The 21,031-nt window shown below is 41.3% G+C and overlaps 1 protein-coding gene across 4 annotated transcripts in view; it reads right to left on the minus strand.

Moving 5' to 3' along the window:
* Positions 1 to 21,031, minus strand: part of FER (FER tyrosine kinase) — a 491,045-nt gene that overhangs the window by 92,714 nt on the left and 377,300 nt on the right. The gene's annotated exons all lie outside the window — the stretch shown is intronic.

Raw genomic sequence — 21,031 nt, forward strand, 5'->3', positions numbered from 1 at the left:
AATAGTGCTATTTGCAATAATGTCTCGGTTTCCTAACCAGTTATCAGACTCCATATTTTAGGAGTATTGTTGTAGAAGAGATATGTGTAGAATATCAAGAAGGGTAGGGTAGGGGAAGTTGGGGGAGGAGAAATAGGGTTATGTTTTCAACGACCGTACCAGTCTTTCCAACAATTCCAGTTTTTGTCAAAAGTTGTGCAAGAATTATTTCTGATCGACAATAGTCTTTCGTAGTGGTAGTTAAGATTCACTTGTGCCATTACTTCTGAGGGGTTCGGGGAGAGGGTATTTTTCCAGTGCCTGGCTATGATAAGTTTTGCAGTGGTTAAGATATGAGTGACCACTGATCTATATTGGGAGGGGTAATTATGTATGCCTATATGAAGGAGTGCTAGTGCTGGATTTGGTGTTTGTAGTATCCCAGTGACATCTGCGAGAATGGTAAAAAAATTTCTCCAGTAGCTGGTTAAGTTCTTACATTGCCAAAAAATATGTAGGATTGTTCCAGGTGTATTGCAATTCCTCCAACATAATATGGAGTGCGTAGGGAACATCCTAGCCAATTGAAAGGGAGTCCTGTACCATTTTGTTAACATTTTTTGGGTTAATTTCCAGTGATTAATGCAGCTTGTGGCCTTATAATTGTATCTCAGTGCTGTACGCCAGTGGCTTGTGTCAAATGTTGTACCTAGGTCTTTCTCCCAGGATAGTATATTTGGGGACTTTATGAATTCTTGTTTAGATCGAAGTAGGTTGTAAATAAGAGATATGCCTCTACACTTATCCTGATTGGTCGTGAAAAAATGCCATGCTTGTGTGTTTATTTCGATTTCTGGCAGGGGGTTTTTGACTAAGAATGAAGAAATTTGTTTGTATAACATGAGATGTGAAGCAGGTAGGTTGTATTTACTTTGTAAGGTCTGAAATGTTAAAGGAATGCCTCTGTCTAGAAGATCATCTACTCTTTCTATTCCTAGATCTGTCCATTTGACGATATGGCTATACGGGAGTAGTGACCCAAGCGTTTGCAAAGGAATTTTTATGGTGGTAGTTGTATTATCAGTATTTGGTTGGGCCAAGAGGTGTCTCCACGCAAGCAGCGTGGCCTTGGTGGTCGGGGACATAGATCTTCGTGACAACGGTTTCCAGGAGTCTGCGCTTAGTAGTAAGCTTAAAGGGTATACTTTGTTAGTAGATGCTTCTATATTTACCCATAATGGAGAAGGAGATGTTTGAAACCAGTGTTTGGCTTGTGCTAGGATAGATTCCCAATAATAATCCTTTATATCCAGGAGACCCATTCCACCTCAGTTTCTATGTCGTATAAGAATTTCGTGGGAACATCGAGCCCTCTTCCCGTGCCATATAAACAATTTGAGAGATTTATTTAATTCTCGGAAGTGGGACGCTGTAAATGGGATGGGAAGGGTTCTGAAGATATACAGAATTTTAGGGAGAATGACAATTTTATATGATGCAATTCTGCCTGCCCGGGATAGTTCCGTTTTGGCCATGGTGTTCAGTGATTTCCGAATGTCTAAAAGCAGGAGTTTGATATTCATTTCAGCTATCTGCGATATTTTGGGCGTTAGTTGGATGCCCAGATAGGGGATAGAATTCTCTGCCCATACATATGGGAATGTTTTTTTTAGGTGTTCTCTAGTAACGTGGTGAACGCCCAGGTCTAGGATTACAGACTTATTAAAATTGACTTTATAGTATGACAGGTTACCGAATTGATTAAGAACTTCATGCGTGAATTGCAGTGAAACAGTAGGGTTAGTAAGAAGGAGTATCACGTCTTCTGCTAAAAAGATTAATTACGTGGGTCGTCTGGTGAAATTTAAAGCCTGCAATATGAGGGTGGGTTCGAATGGTCTCGGCCAGGGGTTCCATCATCAGATTGAAGATAAATGGCGATAACGGACATCCCTGGCGGGTTCCATTCGTGATTTTAAATTCTTTTGATAGTAGGCCTGACGTATAAACTTGTGCTGCTGGGTTCGAGTATAGGGCCAGTATAGCTGATAATGACTCCCCTTGGAATCCAATTTTCTGTAGTACTGCTTCCATATATCCCCAGTGGACTCTATCAAACGCCTTCTCTGCATCTACTGACAGAAGCAGAGAAGGCGTTTTCCGAGTTTCTGCTTGGTGAATGATGTTTAGAAGGCGTCTGGTGGCATCCGATGCCTGGCGCCCTTTGGTGAAGCCCGTGTGGTCTGGCTTCACCAGGTCCGGTATGAGATCATATATTCTGTTAGCTAGCATTTTGGCATAGAGCTTTATGTCGCCATTTAAAAGAGATATGGGGCGAAAATTTGCCGGAACATCTAGGTTTTTGCCTGGTTTCGGTAGTGTGATCACATAAGCTTTGAGCATTTCTGGTGGAAAGGTGCCTTTTTTCCTGGCCTCATTAAATAGTGGTAAAAGGTTTGGAATTAGAATATGACTAAAGGTTTTGTAGTATCCATTGGATAGACCATCCGGCCCGGGGGCTTTGCTGAGGGGGAGGGACTTTATAGCTTTTTCCAGTTCTGTGATGTAGAAAGGGTCGTTTAGAGTTTGAAGTTGGGACTCCGAAAGCAAGGGTAATTTCAATTTGGATAGAAAGCCATCTATGTCTGTTTTACATGGTTGGGTGGTTTTGGGATCGTCTTTCAAATTATATAGTGACGAGAAATAGTCTGCAAAGGCATTTGCAATTTCTTGTGGGTTTTCTACTTTTTTGGAAGAGTAAGGGTAGTGCAAATGGGAAATTACTGTTTTGGACCTACGTTGTTTAAGTCTATTCGCTAAAAATTTACCTGCTTTGTTGTTGTTAGCATAATAGCGTAATTTAAGCTTATTCATATATTGTTCGTGTTGTGTACTGAATAGTTCTCTAAGTTGTAAACGTGTGTTGGCTAGTTTCGAGGCTATAGCTTCAGTAGGTGTATTTTGATTTTCCTTCTCTAGTTTACGAATTGTAGTTGTGAGTTCCGTGACTTTAGCCGAACGTGCTTTGTATACTGCTGCGTTTAGTTTAATAAGGATACCCCGGATATATGCTTTGTGGGCATTCCAATTAGTAAATGGGTTTGTGTCATTGGGAGTATTAAAGTGAAAAAACTCTTTTAGCTGTTGGGCTATCTCTTTTTGAAGTTTAGGGTCTTGAATTAAATAATCGTTGCATCGCCATAGGCGTGCCGTAGCATAGGCTTTCCCACTCTCTATCTGGATGACCACAGGAGCGTGGTCTGACCACATGATATCATGTATAGTAGAGTGGGAAATTCTCTGCAGCAGTATCTTATCTACTAGGAACATGTCTAATCTGGAGTATGAATTGTGTCTAGGGGAGTAGTACGTGAATGATTTATCATTAGCGTTTAAGAAACGCCAAGCGTCATATAACTCCTCTTTTATAATGAATTCCCGGAAATTCGGGCCACGTTGTTTGGTTCGGGAAGAAGTATCTAAGTTATCATTAATAATCATATTGAAATCCCCACACATTAATATGTTCCCCGCTCGCATCTTTGACATTTGTTTGGTAACCCGCTTAACGAATTGTAGTTGATGCGAGTTGGGAGCATATACACACGTTAAGGTCATAAGAAGCTTATTTACAGTACAAACCAGTATAATAAAGCGACCATCCGGGTCAATAAAGGAGTCTTTCAGTTCGAATGCCACGGTATCTCTTATAGCCAGCATGACCCCCCTCTTCTTGGCTGAAGTCGATGACAGGAAAACATGTGGGAAATTTGGGTGGGAGCATCGAGGTGTGGCTGAGCTATGAAAGTGAGTCTCTTGGACTGCTAAGATATCCACTTTATGCTGGGTAGCTTCCTTCCAAAGGGATCTTCTTTTGGCCGGGTGGTTGAGGCCCCTCGCATTGATCGACATAATCTTAACGTTCATTCTGCTCAATGGAATAGGGTGGTGGTCGATGTCTACCTCGTCTGTGGAAGGTATGGCACTGTGTTATTTGTGGTGGAAAGATTCGAGTTATAACGTTGGTAAAGTCAGGAAGTCTGTGGTCAGTTATATAAGGATCAATGGTGAAGTATAAATGATCCCTCAAGGCAGTCAATATCCAGGATGACTGCCAAGAGCAGTGGTTAGGAAATTGCATGGTTGAAAAAACAGTATTGTCTATTTCTTTAGCTGGAGACATACAGAGTAGCATGAGTGTGTACTTAACTGTCGAGTGAAAACATCCAACGAAAACAAAAAACAAAAGGAAGAAAAAAGGAAAAACTATCCAAAAAAAACAGGCGAACAGAGTCCAAATGGACCAAGCAGTATTACTGCCCAACTGGAGGGTGCTACGGTACGGTGGACTGTACCATAGGCATTCGGGGAATTCTAATGAACTTTGCAGGTAGGAACTTGTTCCTTAAATTTAGGTGCGCCTTGAGCTGGATCTTCTTTGCTGTCTGGGTTGCCACTCTGGCTGTAACTTGCCAAGAGGGGATTTGCGTGGTGGAGGCAGATCCGTGGTCGTATCCGAAATTATGATTTGCCATTGTCGGAGAAGTTGTAGCCCATCTTCTAATGAGCTGACTAGGTGAGTGAAGCCCTGGTGCGAGAGGATTAGTTTAGTCGGGTATTTCCACTTATAAACTATCTTGTGGTTTCGCAGTGCTTTGGTAATAGTCGCCATGTTCCGCCGCAACTGCAAAGTGTACTGCGAGAGATCCGGGAGCACTTGTAGATTCGCGGCTGACTCTGGTAAGTTCTCTGCTTTGCGGAAGACGTCCAAGAGAATCTCTTTAGTTTGAAAAAAATGAACCCTGAGTAGCACATCTCTTGGAACTTCCTGTGGTAAAAAGGATGGTTTGGGTACTCTATGGATCCTGTCTATTTTAAGATCTAGCGGAGATAACGATGGTGCTGCCGCATGAAATAGATCCGTAATGTATGACTGGAGTTGTTGTGCTGCCACGTTTTCAGGTATGCCCCGTAGTTTCAAATTGTTCCTGCGGGAACGATCTTCGAGGTCTGCCAGTTTCGCTTGTATTTTGGAGATAGAATCTTGCTGGGACATGTGGGAGTCCACGAGTGCGTTAAAGGATATAGTAACATCCCCCATTCTCGTTTCAACTTGATGCACTCTATCCCCAAGCTCAGTAATCTCTGCTCTGCACTGTTGAAGGCATGACAGCATGTCCGATTGAAGCGATGTTCTTAGGGACATTAGCATTTCCTTTAATGTGATATCTGAGATCGCTTGACCGGTGGTCGGAAACATGGCGATCGGGTCTGCTGGGCAGTGTGCGCCCGAGTCACTGTCATGTGCCCCACTCACCTCCATATCTAGGGCCGAGAACCTGTTGCTGTGCGCGGATATCTCCGGATCCAACCGGGGCTTGGATTTTACAGGGCTCCTTGTGGTGGGCGAGTTGCAGGGAGAGATGGAACCGCTGTCTTGTGTGGTAGGCATGTCAGGTTCAATAGCAGTGTTCCTCTCTCGGCCCGTTCTCTGCGCTCTCGCTGCTGAAGCTGGCACTAGATCACCTGGACTTCGGCTGTGAGTTGGTCTCTCGGCGCCATTTTCCTGTAGTCCGCGGGAGACGGCCGGAAAAAAGTCCGGTAATTTAAGCATTTTTTCCCGTGCGCGGAGCTTTTTCTTCATAGCCCAGAGGCTCCGTGTGTCGGCGGTATTGCTGTGCGCAGCGTCGGCGTTCCTAGCTGCAACCAGGCGGGTGGTAAGCTGGTAATTCCCCTGCAGCCGAGCGGAGCTCTATTCAAGTGTGGCCATCACGGTCAGCGGTCGCCACGCCCCAACTCCTTTAAATCTTAACTATGGGGCATCCCCAAGCAATTAACTGAGGCATGGGAAACACAGCAAACAAAGCTAACAGTCCCAAAACAAGTGAACCGGGTTCTCAATTTATAAAGCTGGCATCAGCATAGGCCTGTACATTACCCTGGTACAACTTCAAAAACGTGAGACTAAGTGGAGACCTTGTAAATATAAGAAACAATGCCTGGTGCTTAAAAAAAAAAAAAAAAAAAAAAAAAAAAAAAAGAAGAAGAGGCGCCAACTAAATGAGTCTTACTATCCTACTATTAAACTATGCAGGGAGATCTCTTTGGGGGCTTTGGTCAAACGAGGCAATTAAATTGAATTAAGTTGAAAAACCACCTTAGGAAGATATGAGGCTTGTGGTCTCAAAACCACATTGTCTTTAGCAAAAACCTAGAAGGATTCTTTACAGGATAAGGCTGTCAGTTCTGAGTAAAGTCTCATGGATAGGATGGCCAAAAGAAAAAAAAAAAAAAAAACAACCTTACTCGTAAGGTCAGCTAAAGGAATATCCCAAATAGATAGGCTTAAATTAAGTTGATAGGACCAAATTAAAAAGGCCAAATGTTGCTCCAACCCAAATTGGAGTGATGGCCAGATACGTCCCATGGAGTATCATCTAGGACAGTGATTGGAAAACTTCCATACCTCACACCATGCTGAGTAAACCTTTTAAATGTGATGAAAGACCTAGCAAAAGGTCAATTTCATAGCTTTAAGCAGCATACAAATAACCTAGTCAGAAAGACCCAAATCTGTCAGGACTTGGGTTTAAAACAACCAAGCTGTAGACCGTAAAGCAGGATGCTAGACTGGCCCTTGAAGCATACATAAATAAAAAAATTAAAATCACTGTGGTCACCACCTCAGCTGGAGATAAAGAGTAGAGTATCCTATAAGATATCTCAAGCACCATCGACCCATACACAATCAAATCCTCCCCATAAAATTATAACAGGGAGTGGATGGTAGCGTTATCGTCTAGATATACAAGCGTATGTTTAAAGAGGACTAAAGGTCCAAAAATAAATCTTCAAAGGGGATCAATCGGTCAATTATAAATAGTTTTATTAAAGTATATTTAGTAAAAAATAACATGAAAAATTGCAAAAACCTCAGACATCACAAAAATTACAATGACAACATTGTCAAAACCAGACAAGAAAGCAGCTGTAGAGTATAATGTGGTTTAACCACTTCAGCCCCGGAAGAATTTACCCCCTTCCTGACCAGAGCATTTTTTGGAATTCGGCACTGCGTCGCTTTAACCGACAATTGCGCGGTTGTGCGACGTGGCACTAAAAACAAAATTGACGTCCTTTTTTCCCCACAAATAGAGCTTTCTTTTGGTGGTATTTGAATCCCCCCTGCGGTTTTTATTTTTTGCGCTAGAAACAACAAAAGAGCGATGATTTTGAAAAAAAATCATTATTTTTTACTTTTTGCTATAATAAATATCCCCCAAAAATATATATTTTTCTCAGTTTAGGCCGATAAGTATTCATCTACATATTTTTGGTAAAAAAAATAAATAATAAAAAAAAAAAAAAAACAGAACGGGGAGATGCTTGTTTACTATAGTATCTCCCCATTGTTCCTTTCCGTGAGGCAATCATGGGTATCCCTGCAGCTAACAAGTCCACGGGACCCAACTCACGGAGCTTCCCGCGGGCGAGCGCCCCCCGCTGCCTCTTAAAGTGTAACGTACAGGTACGTGATTCTGACATATATCGGCGTGAGGTAGTCGGGAAGCGGCTAACCACAGTTAGCCAATCTGCAGTCACCGATTTGTGTGGGTGTCTGCAGTTGCTTTCTTGTCTTATTTTGACAACGTTGTCATTTTATTTCATCCTTAGGCTGACAATTGGTCCGCGGCTTAAGTGGTTAAGTATAATTAGTAAAGAATAGAACATGAAAATTTGCAAAAACCTCAGACAGAACAAAAAGTTAAAGAGGAAGTAAACCCTTCCAAACAACTTGGACCTATAGGTAAGCCTAGATTAAGGCTTACCTGTAGGTCCAAGCAATATCTCCTAAACCTATATGGTTTAGGAGATATTTGCCCGAAAATGGGACAGCGGCGCTCAGGCGCACTAAATGCGGCAAATCCAAGAATGGATTTGCCAAATTTGTCGACTCCCGTGCGCATGCGCGGGAGTGACGTCATCGCGGCTTCGCCGTATGACAGCGGCGGAGCTGCGAGGCGCGACTCCCGTGCGCATGCGCGGGAGTGACGTCATCGCGGTTGCGCCGCTGTGATTCGTCGGAGCTGCGAGACGCCACAAGCAACATAGATGCGGCAGACTACAGGGGACAGCGGCGACTTCGCTGGCTCCTGTGTCAGGTAAGTGACACATAATGAGCTACTATGCGATGCATAGTAGTCCATTATGCTTTACCTTTGCAGGGAAAAAAAGAGGAAGTAAACCCATCAGGGTTTACTTCCTCTTTTTTTCCCTGCAAAGGTAAAGCATAATGGACTACTATGCATCGCATAGTAGCTCATTATGTGTCACTTACCTGACACAGGAGCCAGCGAAGTCGCCGCTGTCCCCTGTAGTCAGCCGCATCCATGTTGCTTGTGGCGTCTCGCAGCTCCGACGAATCACAGCGGCGCAACCGCGATGACGTCACTCCCGCGCATGCGCACGGGAGTCGCGCCTCGCAGCTCCGCCGCTGTCATACGGCGAAGCCGCGATGACGTCACTCCCGCGCATGCGCACGGGAGTCGACAAATTTGGCAAATCCATTCTTGGATTTGCCGCATTTAGTGCGCCTGAGCGCCGCTGTCCCATTTTCGGGCAAATATCTCCTAAACCATATAGGTTTAGGAGATATTGCTTGGACCTACAGGTAAGCCTTAATCTAGGCTTACCTATAGGTCCAAGTTGTTTGGAAGGGTTTACTTCCTCTTTAACTTTTTGTTCTGTCTGAGGTTTTTGCAAATTTTCATGTTCTATTCTTTACTAATTATACTTAACCACTTAAGCCGCGGACCAATTGTCAGCCTAAGGATCAGACAATTTCGCACTGCACTGCTTTAACTGGTAATTGCGCAGTAATGCAATGTTGCACCCAAACGAAATGTGCGTCCTTTTCTTCCCACAAATAGAGCTTTCTTTTGATGGTATTTGATTGCCTCTGCGACTTTTATTTTTTTACGATATAAAAGGAAAATGACAGAAAATTTTGAAAAAAAAAGATATTTTCGACTTTTTGTTATAAGAAAAATCGAATAAACTCAATTTTAGTCATACATTTAGGCCAAAATGTATTTAGCCACGTCTTAAGTAAAAAAAAATGTCAATAAGCATATATTTATTAGTTTGCGCAAAAGTTATAGCGTCTACAAACTAGAGTACATTTTCTGGAATTTACACAGCTTTTAATTTATGACTGCATATCTCATTTCTTGAGGTGCTAAAATGGCAGGGCAGTACAAAAACCCCCCAAATGACCCCATCTTGGAAAGTAAACACCTCAAGGAAATTGCTGAGGGGCATGTTGAACCCATTGAATATTTTTTTTGTCCCAAGTGGTTGAATAATGACAAAAAAAAAAAAGTTTACAAAAAGTTGTCACTAAATGATATATTGCTCACACATGCCATAGTTATATGTGGAATTGCACCCCAAAATATATTCTGCTGCTTCTCCTGAGTACGGGGATACCATGTGTGGGACTTTTTGGGAGCCTAGCCGCGTACGGCACCCCGAAACCAATCACTGCCTTCAGGATTTCTAAGGGTGCAGATTTTTGATTTCACTCCTCACTACCTATAACAGTTTTGAAGGCCATAAAATGCCAAAATAACACAAAACCCCCCCAAATGACCCCATTTTGGAAAGTAGACACCCCAAGCTATTTACTGAGAGGCATGTTGAGTCCATGGAATATTTTATATTTTGCCACAAGTTGCGGGAATATTACAAACTTATTTTTTGCACAAAGTTGTCACTAAATGATATATTGCTCACACATGCTATGGGCATAAGTCAAATTACACCCCAAAATACATTCTGCTGCTTCTCCTGAGTATGGGGATACCACATTTTTGGGAGCCTAGCCGCGTTCGGGACCCCAAAAACCAAGCACTGCCTTCAGGATTTAAATATAAAACGCTACCAAAAAAAACTGTTAGCGATCGCAGGGAACAGGCCTGACTCTGCGATCGCTGCAGTTATGTTTAGTGTTTTCTAAGTGACAGTGATCGATCGATACTGCACTTGGGTGGGCTGGGCGGAGGGGCAAAACGCAGGTGCTAGCAGGTATCTGGGCTGATCCCACTAACAATGCGCTTTTTTGAACCCTAAACTGCTGGGGACGCTAGTATAGATCTGATCAGATCAGATATTGATCTGTTCAGATACTATACCACTATGGGAGGTGTATGCTTTGCGCGTGGGTGTTAGCGGTACTGGCATTAACCTATATAAAGGGGTGGGTCCTGCGCAAATCGTGCCACTCAAATAAAATACACAAATTCAAAATAATATAAATATGTGCATACATACAATGCCGTGAAAAAAAAATATAGTCCAAAAAACAGCACGCATAAAAATATATAAAAAAAAATGGAAAAAAGGTTTAATGATAGAACAATAATAAAATGTCCGCTACTCAAGGCTCCCAGAACTCTCACCTTTAAACGAAGTGAATAAGCAAATCAAACAAACTCCAGGATTCTCTTATTTCATTCATAAATAATAAATAATAGCCATCAGGCAATCCAAAGGAGGGATGCAATGATACAATTCCGCCACTAGAGGGCCAGTCCCAGCTTCCAGAATAGGTGAAATGGATCTTCACTTCTATTTCACAGTGTATGGCTCAAAATAAGAGAGAGGAGGGGGAGAGAGAGAAACAGGAGACTTCCATAGTGTAGTAGTTTAAAAAACGGCAGGTAGATTTATTAAAAAGCAGTAAAGACTCTCACATTTTAATTGCAAAAACAAGCACAATCAGGAAGAGGGTATAATGACAACTTCCTCCCGCCTTACTCTACTTCCGGTTCGTCCTCTGGCCGCCAGAGGACGAACCGGAAGTAGAGTAAGGCGGGAGGAAGTTGTCATTATACCCTCTTCCTGATTGTGCTTGTTTTTGCAATTAAAATGTGAGAGTCTTTACTGCTTTTTAATAAATCTACCTGCCGTTTTTTAAACTACTACACTATGGAAGTCTCCTGTTTCTCTCTCTCCCCCCTCCTCTCTCTTATTTTGAGCCATACACTGTGAAATAGAAGTGAAGATCCATTTCACCTATTCTGGAAGCTGGGACTGGCCCTCTAGTGGCGGAATTGTATCATTGCATCCCTCCTTTGGATTTCCTGATGGCTATTATTTATTATTTATGAATGAAATAAGAGAATCCTGGAGTTTGTTTGATTTGCTTATTCACTTCGTTTAAAGGTGAGAGTTCTGGGAGCCTTGAGTAGCGGACATTTTATTATTGTTCTATCATTAAACCTTTTTTCCATTTTTTTTTTTATATATTTTTATGCGTGCTGTTTTTTGGACTATATTTTTTTTTCACGGCATTGTATGTATGCACATATTTATATTATTTTGAATTTGTGTATTTTATTTGAGTGGCACGATTTGCGCAGGACCCACCCCTTTATATTCATTATTTGATAGTTTGTGCTCACTATTTTGTCCTGCTGCATTTTTTAGTTAGCATTTGCACTTTATATCACTCAGGCTCTTTTTCACAACATCTGTGTTTCATTATATCTGATTTTGGATTTTGTTCCACTTTAGTCACTTATTACCACTTAGCGGCGCGAAGGCTGACCACTTTTATTTTTTTGTACTGGCATTAACCTAGCGCTGCCTGGGGCGACGCAGACCCTATAACCTAACTGATATCACCCGCCGGGTGATCAGGGGGTTAAACCTTTATTGGGTAATAAATGGTGGGTGCCCTGATGCTATAAAAAGCAAACTAACTAACCAGCATCACCCGTAACACTTATACGGTGATCACTGGTGAAAGGGTTAACTAGGGGCAATCAGGGGGTTAAAACCTTTATTAGGTAGTATATGGGGGTCCCTGACGCTATATAAAAACCCAACGGGGAACCTAAATAACTAACTGGCTAACTAGCGTCACCAGTGACACTAATATGTGATCGCTGGTGAAAGGGTTAACTCTAGGGGCAATCAGGGGGTTAAAACCTTTATTAGGTAGTATATGGGGGTACCTAACGCAATAAAAACCTGGCGGTGAACCTAAAAAAAAACTAGCGGCACCAGTGACACTAAGTAGGGGGGGGGGTGATTGGGGGGTGACAGTGCGCCTATGTGTACCTACATGTCAGTGTAGTGTTGGTGCACACTTACTATGTCTTCTCTCCTCGCCGTCCGGTCAAAAAGACTGCCCGAGGAGAGTGACATCACTTTCTCCTGCCTGTGTTTACACTACACAGGCAGGGGAAGCTTCTCATTCGCCAGGAGCGATCGAGAGGGGATAGCCCATCCCCTCATCGCTCCTGAAGCGAAACGGACCGCCGCAGCCAGTGGGAGAGGGTCCGATATGACCCCCCACTTGCTGGAAGGCAGGCATGTACGGGTACGTGCTTGTGCCCGCCCATGCCATTCTGCCGACGTATATTTACATGTGGCGGTCCTTAAGTGGTTAATAAAGAGGTTTATAATTGACCGATTGAACCTCTCTGAAGATTTATCCTTGAGACAACAAGTTTGGTCAGTCCAGAAGTTCATAGAGTGTTTCGTGTTTCCCAGGAGAATATCCACGTACCAAGATCATTCTGGGCCAATTTAGTGACACCAAGATTCAAGATAGTTTAAAAAAAAAGGCCTGGATTCTTTCATAAAAGGAATATAATATAACTGGGCACTAGTATTTATATGTAAAATATCCAATTGCCTATGCTGGAATAAGGAAGGAATTTTCTCCCCCACTGAAGCAAATTGGATCATGCTTTATTGGATTTGTTATTTTTGTTGCCTTCTCTGGATCAGCAGTAGGTATAGGATAGTGTATATGGAGGTTTTCTATTTGTGTGTGTGTGTGTTTTTTTGGGTTGAACTGGATGGACGTGTGTCTTTTTTCAACCAGATTAACTATGTAACTATTCATAGTGGAGGGAAGGTGTATATCAGCTGAAACTGATCCCTCAGGTTTTCCAGCACATCCACTGCTAAGGCTTTTGGTCACCCAACGTTGGATACAAACCTGTCCTCTATCAGCAGTGTGCCCTCTGCTATTGGCAAGGCTGCAGTAAGAACAGTATCTAGTTGAAAGCTAGAGAAAGGGGTGATATAGTAAATATGATAGTATACACTGTAAGTCCAAAAATGATGCATCTTCCTTGAAGATCTGTTTTAATTGTATGGATGTGGACATTATTAATCATAGGCTGGAAAAAGATGGGTAAAATTTCAAACTAAAATTCTTAGGAAAAGAATGTTTTAAGAAAGTTTGTTAATTTTCCTAATTATTAGTGGGTTAAATAGACATTTATTTTCGACCGCAGTGACAAGAAAAGTTGAGGGAACAGGATGGAAAATATTTCTCTAACAAAGGAAATGTCTAATAGGTTATCATTTCGGTAAAGTCCATTCATTTCAAAAGAAAAGTAAAAGCAAACAAAAATCTTTCAAATGACATTTGATTATTCTGGGAATGTTAGTAAGCTTTTTCGTTCTACTTTTTATCCATCTATGGCCAGCTTAAGTCCCCAAGTTTGAAACTTCAATAGGTAAAATATGTAGCACAGTGGGCCTGAGCTATGTTGGACCTTTTTAGTGACCATGGAGCCTTGTGAGCGAGGCTCCTGCAGCAAATTATTATGTGCTTTCTAATGCTTAAGATAATACTCAAATTGAGTCTGTATACATTTTAAGTGTATGACATTTGAAATGAAATATAAAGCTCACATAATATTACACTATCTGGCAAAGTCCATGTTCAAAGTCTCCCTCATATCCAAACTTACTGTATGCCAATTGTAAAAACATTCAACTGTTGTTGGCCAGTCGTTGCACTCCAAATACTATTGAAAAAAAAAAAACACTTAGCCACCCCCCACATGGCTCACTGTCCCAAACTGCTGTAAGCTTAAGACCCCAAGCAAATTTCAATATAGTGAAACAAAAACTTCTCTTGTTTTCACTGGGGTCTACAGAACATGTCCCAGATACTTAAAGCGGGAGTCCACCGGGACTCCGCGTTTTTTTTTTTTTTTTAAAAAGCCAGCAGCTACAAATACTGCAGCTGCTGACTTTTAAATAGTGACACTTACCTGTCCAGCGCGCCCGCGATGTCGGCACCCGAAGCCGATCGCTCGCTCGTCTGTCGGGTCCTGCCGCCGCCATCTTGGGTATGGGAATCAGGAAATGGAGCCTTTCGGCTTCATTTCCCGGTTCCCTACTGCGCATGCGCGAGCCGCGCGGCGCAATCCGGACGGTTCCCGCTGCCTCTGGGAGCTGTGTGTTTCCCAGCAGGCAGCGGGGCACTTGCTGAAGGGGGCGGGCGCTTGCGGAAAGGGGCGTAACGTACTTAACGTACAGAGAGCTAGCCCGGAAGTGGGTGCAGTTACCTGGATTATCCAGGTAACTGCACCCCCTCCCCCCTGAAAGGTGCCGATTGTGGCGCCGGAGGGGGGGGGGATTCCGATGAGCGGAGGTCCATTTTAGGGTGGACCTCCGCTTTAATATTTGCGTTGCAAATTTAGATATACAATTATCAACTCTGCCAACTTGTATGTGTCTTTTTCTATCTGAGCCTTTAATTTTGAAGCTTAGACTTCTCTCAACCTTCCTGTTGTGGACACTGCCTTCCACCCCTCATTGTCCTCTTGTAGAATATTCAATTTCTCCATGTCTCCAAGAGACAGAACTCAGAAGTCCGTTACAGATTGTCAGTCTTTGCTCACATACCACTCTGTTCCTAACTGTTAAAATAAAACATGTCTCCTTATCTTGCCACCTGAGTACTGGTGGGGGAGGTGGACTCTTAAAAGAATATGATGAGCTTTCTCTAAAGCAAAAAGACATGAGAATACATTACCATCCTAAAATGAATCAAGCCATTTCTCCAAAAAGTGCTCTGGTTTTTTACCCTCCATTCTCCCAGGAAAGCTCAATAAATTAATATTGTTCCACCTAAGGTGGGCTTGCATATCTAAATTTGTGTCCATTAATTCTTTCTGGGAATTCCTCACATCTCTTCGAGGTCACTTATGAGATTTTTACATTCTGAATGTCTTGTTTAAGGGAAGATCTACTCTGATCCCATCTATACGCTCTGTGAGAGTGGTTTGACATTGCAGTACGACCACCATTATCTTTGATATTGAAGGTGCTCCTGCTCCCCCAGCCTATCCTTACACCCCATTATCCACCTCTAACAATTCCAGTGGCTTACCCCAAGGTAACAGGCATGAGTGTGGAAAAGTTTTATCTGCCTCTGTGGCCTGCTGTTGTTGGATCTTCTCTGCTGCAGGTTGTGGTTTCAGGTGGTCTCCGCTATCTTGAGGTAGTTCCTTATCAAATTTAGCCAGGTTATCGCTTGATTTTTTTTTTTTAAAGTGCTTATCAGGATCTTTGCAAAATTGATAAGCTCTGTCTCTGTGCTGCTCACATGTTGACTTCTGCTCTGCCCTCCAGGCTAGTAACTTAAGATGTAGCTGATGCAAATAGCTCCAAGTCTATGCAGGTGCAGACTGCGTACAGGCCATGATGGTATACTTAAAGTGTTTTTTAGCCCCAAAAAGTTATATTCCAAATATGTGCACCATATACTTATACCATATACTTGTATGAGAAAGTATCCTGTTCTCTTTGTATGGCTTAATTTATGTGAAATCCCTGGTATTCCTGCCAGTCCCCCTACTTCCCTATTTAAAAAATGACCACACTAGGCAGGGGAACACACCGTGGTGAGTTCTCCAACTATGCAGGGAACCCAGCCTGATACACACACCCCCTCCTCCCCGCACAGAAATTCACTGTAAAGCTCAGCATACTGCTACTTCTCCCCCCAGCTCTTAAGCAGCTGAGAACAGAGGGAATGTGATCACTTTAAACTGAATGTGTTGTTTTACAAGGTGATGGTTTACAATATCCTTAAGTTTTGGAGTTACCTCTGCAGACTGGAACTGCCCTGTACAAACTCCTTAACCACTTCCAGACTGCCGCACGCTTATATATGTCCTAACTTTGAAGAGGAATATCGTTGTTATGGAAGCAGCTAGCTGCCATAATTCTGGTATTGTCTTCTTCGCCAGGCAGTCTGGTTTCCGATAATAGTGGTCTTTGCGGCGGTTTCGCTACAAGATCACTTTTATTGGCGGCGGAAGAGGGGCTCGGATCCTTCTCAGTGTTAGGTATGGAGGAGAGTGCAGGGAAGCCCCCACCCTTCCCCATACCATTGCAGGGTGGAAGCGACGTCAAAAATGTCACTTTCGCCCATAGCTCTTAAAGGGCCATTTTTTTTCAAATGACAACTTTTTTGATTTATTTTTTATTGCATTGTTGTGTAAATGAGATCTGAGGTCTTTTTGACCCAGATTTCACATTTTAGAGGTCATGTCATGCTTTTTTTCCTATTACAAGGGATGTTTACATTGCATATGAAAATGGTGTTCAAACCACACACGTGATGGTAGAGCAAGAGCAATAATTCTAGCCCTAGACCTCCTCTGTAACTCAAAACATGCAACCTATAGAATTTTTTAAACGTCACCTATGGAGGTTTTTAAAGGGAAAAAGTTTGTCGCCATTCCAGGAGCGGGCACAATTTTGAAGAGTGACATGTTGGGTATCAATTTGCTCGGCGTAACATTATCTTTCACAATATAAATTACTGTTGTCTTTTTTTTTTTTTTTTATAAAAAAAAAAAAAAAAGACAAGTATTTTTTACAACAAAAGTGTGCTTATAAGACTGCTGCACAAATACGGTGTGACAGAAGATATTGAAACGACCGCCATTTTATTCTCTGGGGTGTTAGAAAAAAAGGTATAATGTTTGTTGGGGGTTCTAAATAATTTTCTAGCAAAAAAAAAAGTTTAACTTGTAAACAACAAATCACAAAAATAGGCTCGGTCCTTAAGTGGTTAAATAAGTATAAGGTACAATCCTTCTCATCTTCAACTGATTGCACAAAAGCAACTGCAGCCCCAAGAAATTCAGAGGAGACTCTCAAGGAGAGGGCATTGAAGCATGTTTGTGGCCCCATCATTCCGAGTCAGCTGAATGGCTACACATTTTCCCACTCAGTGATAGATAATAGCGGAGAATTCTTCCCTAGATAAAATCTAGGAAGGAGTTATCCCGAACGGGTTAACTAAGGAGTACTACAATTTAAACGGGACAGTGATCTGGGCTAATGGCACCTTTAGCTGATCTTAAGACGGCAAAGCCCCCAGGACTGTGGCCTTTGTGCTTAAATCCACCAAGCACACAGACAGCAATGAATACCCTAAAGAATTTCAAACCTCTCCCTACTCTAGCCAAACATAGAAAAAACTTTTTGCCAACAGATGACCTTGCAGGTATGCTCCCCAACTAAAAGGAGTACTGCTGACTACTACAGCCACCTGATATGCAGTAGAACTGCATGGGGTAAAATAATAGAACATCAAAATCCCTTATTGCCATTAAACAACAGCTTTCAGGGAACGCGCTATATATACACTGCAGCAGATTTATGGACTGATATCTTACTAAAAGTATTAAAAACACTGCTGTGATAGGCATAGAGAAGCTACAAATAGAGATAAACATAGTATATCTAATGAATAACGCTTAATTTACTTTTGGATACAGCAGGTAGTAGTTACAAGACAGTCAGATGTTTTCACTGTGTCCTATTAGGAAGGAAATAATGTTTCTAAGAGACATCAAGTATGTGGAAATCCCCTCTTAAACAGCTTGCCCCTGAAAGGGTGTGCCCTTTGGAAGTTTTTTACTATACTTCTGTTCCTGTGACAAATTTCACATTTTCGAACCCAGCGACAATAAGTGTGCTGAAAGGGTATAATCTCCCCAATGGGAACACAAGGAGCAATAAAAACATGACAGAAGTATTAACATTTTCAAACTCTATACAAAACGAAATTAGTTTTAGTTTTTTTAAGTTCCCTTGTTGCAGCTACAAAAATGAACCTCTTGTTTGCTTTACACAAGAGCTTCCTGATGGGCAAACTGTTAACTTTATAAATGTGTTTGTAGAATGGCTTCAACACTGCAACATACTCCTGAGAAGACTCAAAAATACCTGAATAGAGCTTGAACGATAGTAGTCCATAATCAGTAAAAATGCAAGTGGCATTCAACTGATTAAACTTAGCACAGTGCAATCTCTTGCATTGCCTGTAATTAATATTAATCTGTCTAATTTGGATTTTTTTTTATAAATTGTCTTATACCACATTTAACTGAAAAGCCAGAAGAAAGACGACTTAAACGAAGTTGAGATTAAAAATAAAGTGCTGCAACCTAAATTACAGATACAATATCATATTGTCTTAGTAGCTTTAATAAAAGTTAAAGGCTTCCCTTACATACAAAAAACAAGGATGCCAACCAGTGTGCTCTGAACATGAAGTGGCCTGCTGGAGAAGAGGACCACAACATATTACCACTTGCTATTTTTTAAATGATGTGCCAATCAACATTCAAACTACCACAAAACCCTAAACTCTTTAAAAGGAATTGGAGAGGAGTGTGTCTGAGTCCATGCAGTTAAAGAAACTTCAATTTAAGCTTAAAGAAAACTGCAAATACGTAGCTAAAAACCACTTTGCACTACAAGTGCACTTGGAAGTAAAGTCACCGTAGAGCTGAGGCGAACATGCGAGGAAAATAAAAAACAGCACATGACTGGATGATAAAATCAGCAGAGATTCCACTCATTTCAGATCTACCCCTTAGATTTAGAGCAACTGCACTTCCAAGTGCATTTGCAGTGCAAAGTGGATTTGCCTTTTGTAAATAACCTCCATAGTGTCGATACAACAAAAATGTTATCACCACAACTCCTAAAAATAAAGTCTTATGAACTCCTGACAATTTAACATAAGGTAAAAACACATTCATAAGATAGGTTTGCCTTCCCATAAAACTCCAGGCTGGGAAAAAAATACAAGTAAATTGACACTACATACACTGGTATTATTACAATTACACATGAGTTACTACAAATATAGAAGAGAATATACAAAGGTTTTAGGCAGGTGTGAAAAAATGCTGTACATTAAGAATACTTTCAGAAATACAACTGTTAATAGTTTACTTTTATCAATTAAACTAGAACATAAATGAACAGAAGAGAAATCGAAATCAAATCAATATTTGGTGAGACCACCCTTTGCCTTCAAAACAGCATCAATTATTCAAAATATACATGTAAACTGTTTGTAAAAGAACTCGACAGATAGGTTGTTCCAAACATCTTGGAGAACTAACCAGAGATCTTCTGTGGATGTAGGCTGCCTCAAATCCTTTTGTCTCTTCATGTAATAGCAGAAAAACTTGATAATGTTGAGATCAGGGCTCCATGGGGACCAAGCCATCACTTTCAGGACTCCTTGTTCTTCTTTACACTAAAGATAGTTATTAATGACACTGAATGCATGTTTGGGGTCGTTGTTCTGCCGCAGAATAAATTTGGGGCAAATCACACCCCTCCCTCATGGTATCGCATGATGGATAATTATCTGCCTGTACTTCTCAGCATTGAGGGCACCATTGATATTGACCAAAACTCCAACACCATTTGCAGGAATATAGCCCCCCAAACTCGCAAGAAACCTCCACCATGCTTTACTGTTGCCTGCAGACACTCACTGTACCGCTTTCTGGCACTTTGCGAACAAACTGCCTCCTGCTACAGCGAAATATGTCACATTTTGACTTAGCCTTGTTTCTACGTCTTCTGCACGGATAGAGCTCTGACTTCAACTTTGAGCATATTGCAATTTTAGTGATTTTTATAACATAAACATGGAATAACATTTAAAGACCATGTATTGATTAGAAGCAAAGATTTCACCCATCAATATGCTAACAAACCTGTTGGACTGATTCATGAAGCTCAGGGCAGGAAATGATGCAGCAGGAAGTAGGGGGAGGAGAAAGAGGGCTTGAACATGCGCTTAAAAAAAAAAAGAAAAAAAAAAAAAAGAAAAAAGGAACTGGAGCTAGAGGACTCCAAGAAGCAATCTGAAAAGAGATCCTAGAAGATGACTCCAATGATAAAGAAAGACTGAAAATAGTAAAACTACCTGGGAATGACAAGTATTCTACAAACCAAGTTAAGTAACTGGTAGTGTATCCCTCTCGCATACATTATACATGCAATTTTGCAAGAAAGGTAGCTTGTGCGTGTGTAAACTGTAGGCATATTTTGTAATATATGTCAGCATTGTACTGTAGTCATTTAATTTTAATAGTTTGTATATACATTATATTTAGTAAAAACATATTGATACAGTACAGAGGTTGTATTGCTTCCTCCCTTCCAACGACAAGAACCTTAAAAAATGTAAATCAAAACAGAGTCCGATTGGGATTACATAAAGAGACAGAAGGATTGGAAGCAGACTACATCCACAGCAGATCTACGATTAGCTCTCTAAGATGTTTACAATCTATCTCCTGAGTCCCTTCACAAACTGTGTACCTAGAAGCATTGATTCTGTTTTGATGGTAAAGGGTGGTCACACCAAATACTGATTTGTTAATTGATAAAAAATAAGCTATTAACACTACAATTTTTTTTCATACCTACAACTTTTGCACAGTACTGTGTGTGTGTATATTATATATATATATATATATATATATATATATATATATATATATATATATATATATACACACACACAGTGGATATAAAAAGTCTTCGTGCCCCTGTTAAAATGTCAGGTTTCTGTGATGTAAAAAAAATGATACAAAGACAAATCATTTTAGAACTTTTTTCACCTTTTTTTGGGTCATCATGCTTAAAGATGAAGTTCCTCTTCATGTTCATCTTTCTAGCAGAAGCCTGAAGCTTTTGTGCCAATATTGACTGGTATTTTGAACTGTTCATTATTCCCTCTTCCTTAACTAAGGCCCCTGTTGCAGCAGAAGGAAAACAGCCCCAAAGCATGATGCTGCCACCACCATGCTTCATTGTGGGGATGGTATTCTTTTGGTTATGTGCAGTGTTGTTTTTGCGCCAAACATATCTTTTGGAATTATGGCCAAAAAGTTCATCTTTG

This window comes from Lithobates pipiens, unplaced genomic scaffold (genome assembly GCF_037356315.1).
Source record: "Lithobates pipiens isolate NorthernLeopardFrog02 unplaced genomic scaffold, aLitPip1_a1.2 Scaffold_3, whole genome shotgun sequence".
Taxonomy (NCBI): Eukaryota; Metazoa; Chordata; class Amphibia; order Anura; family Ranidae; genus Lithobates; species Lithobates pipiens.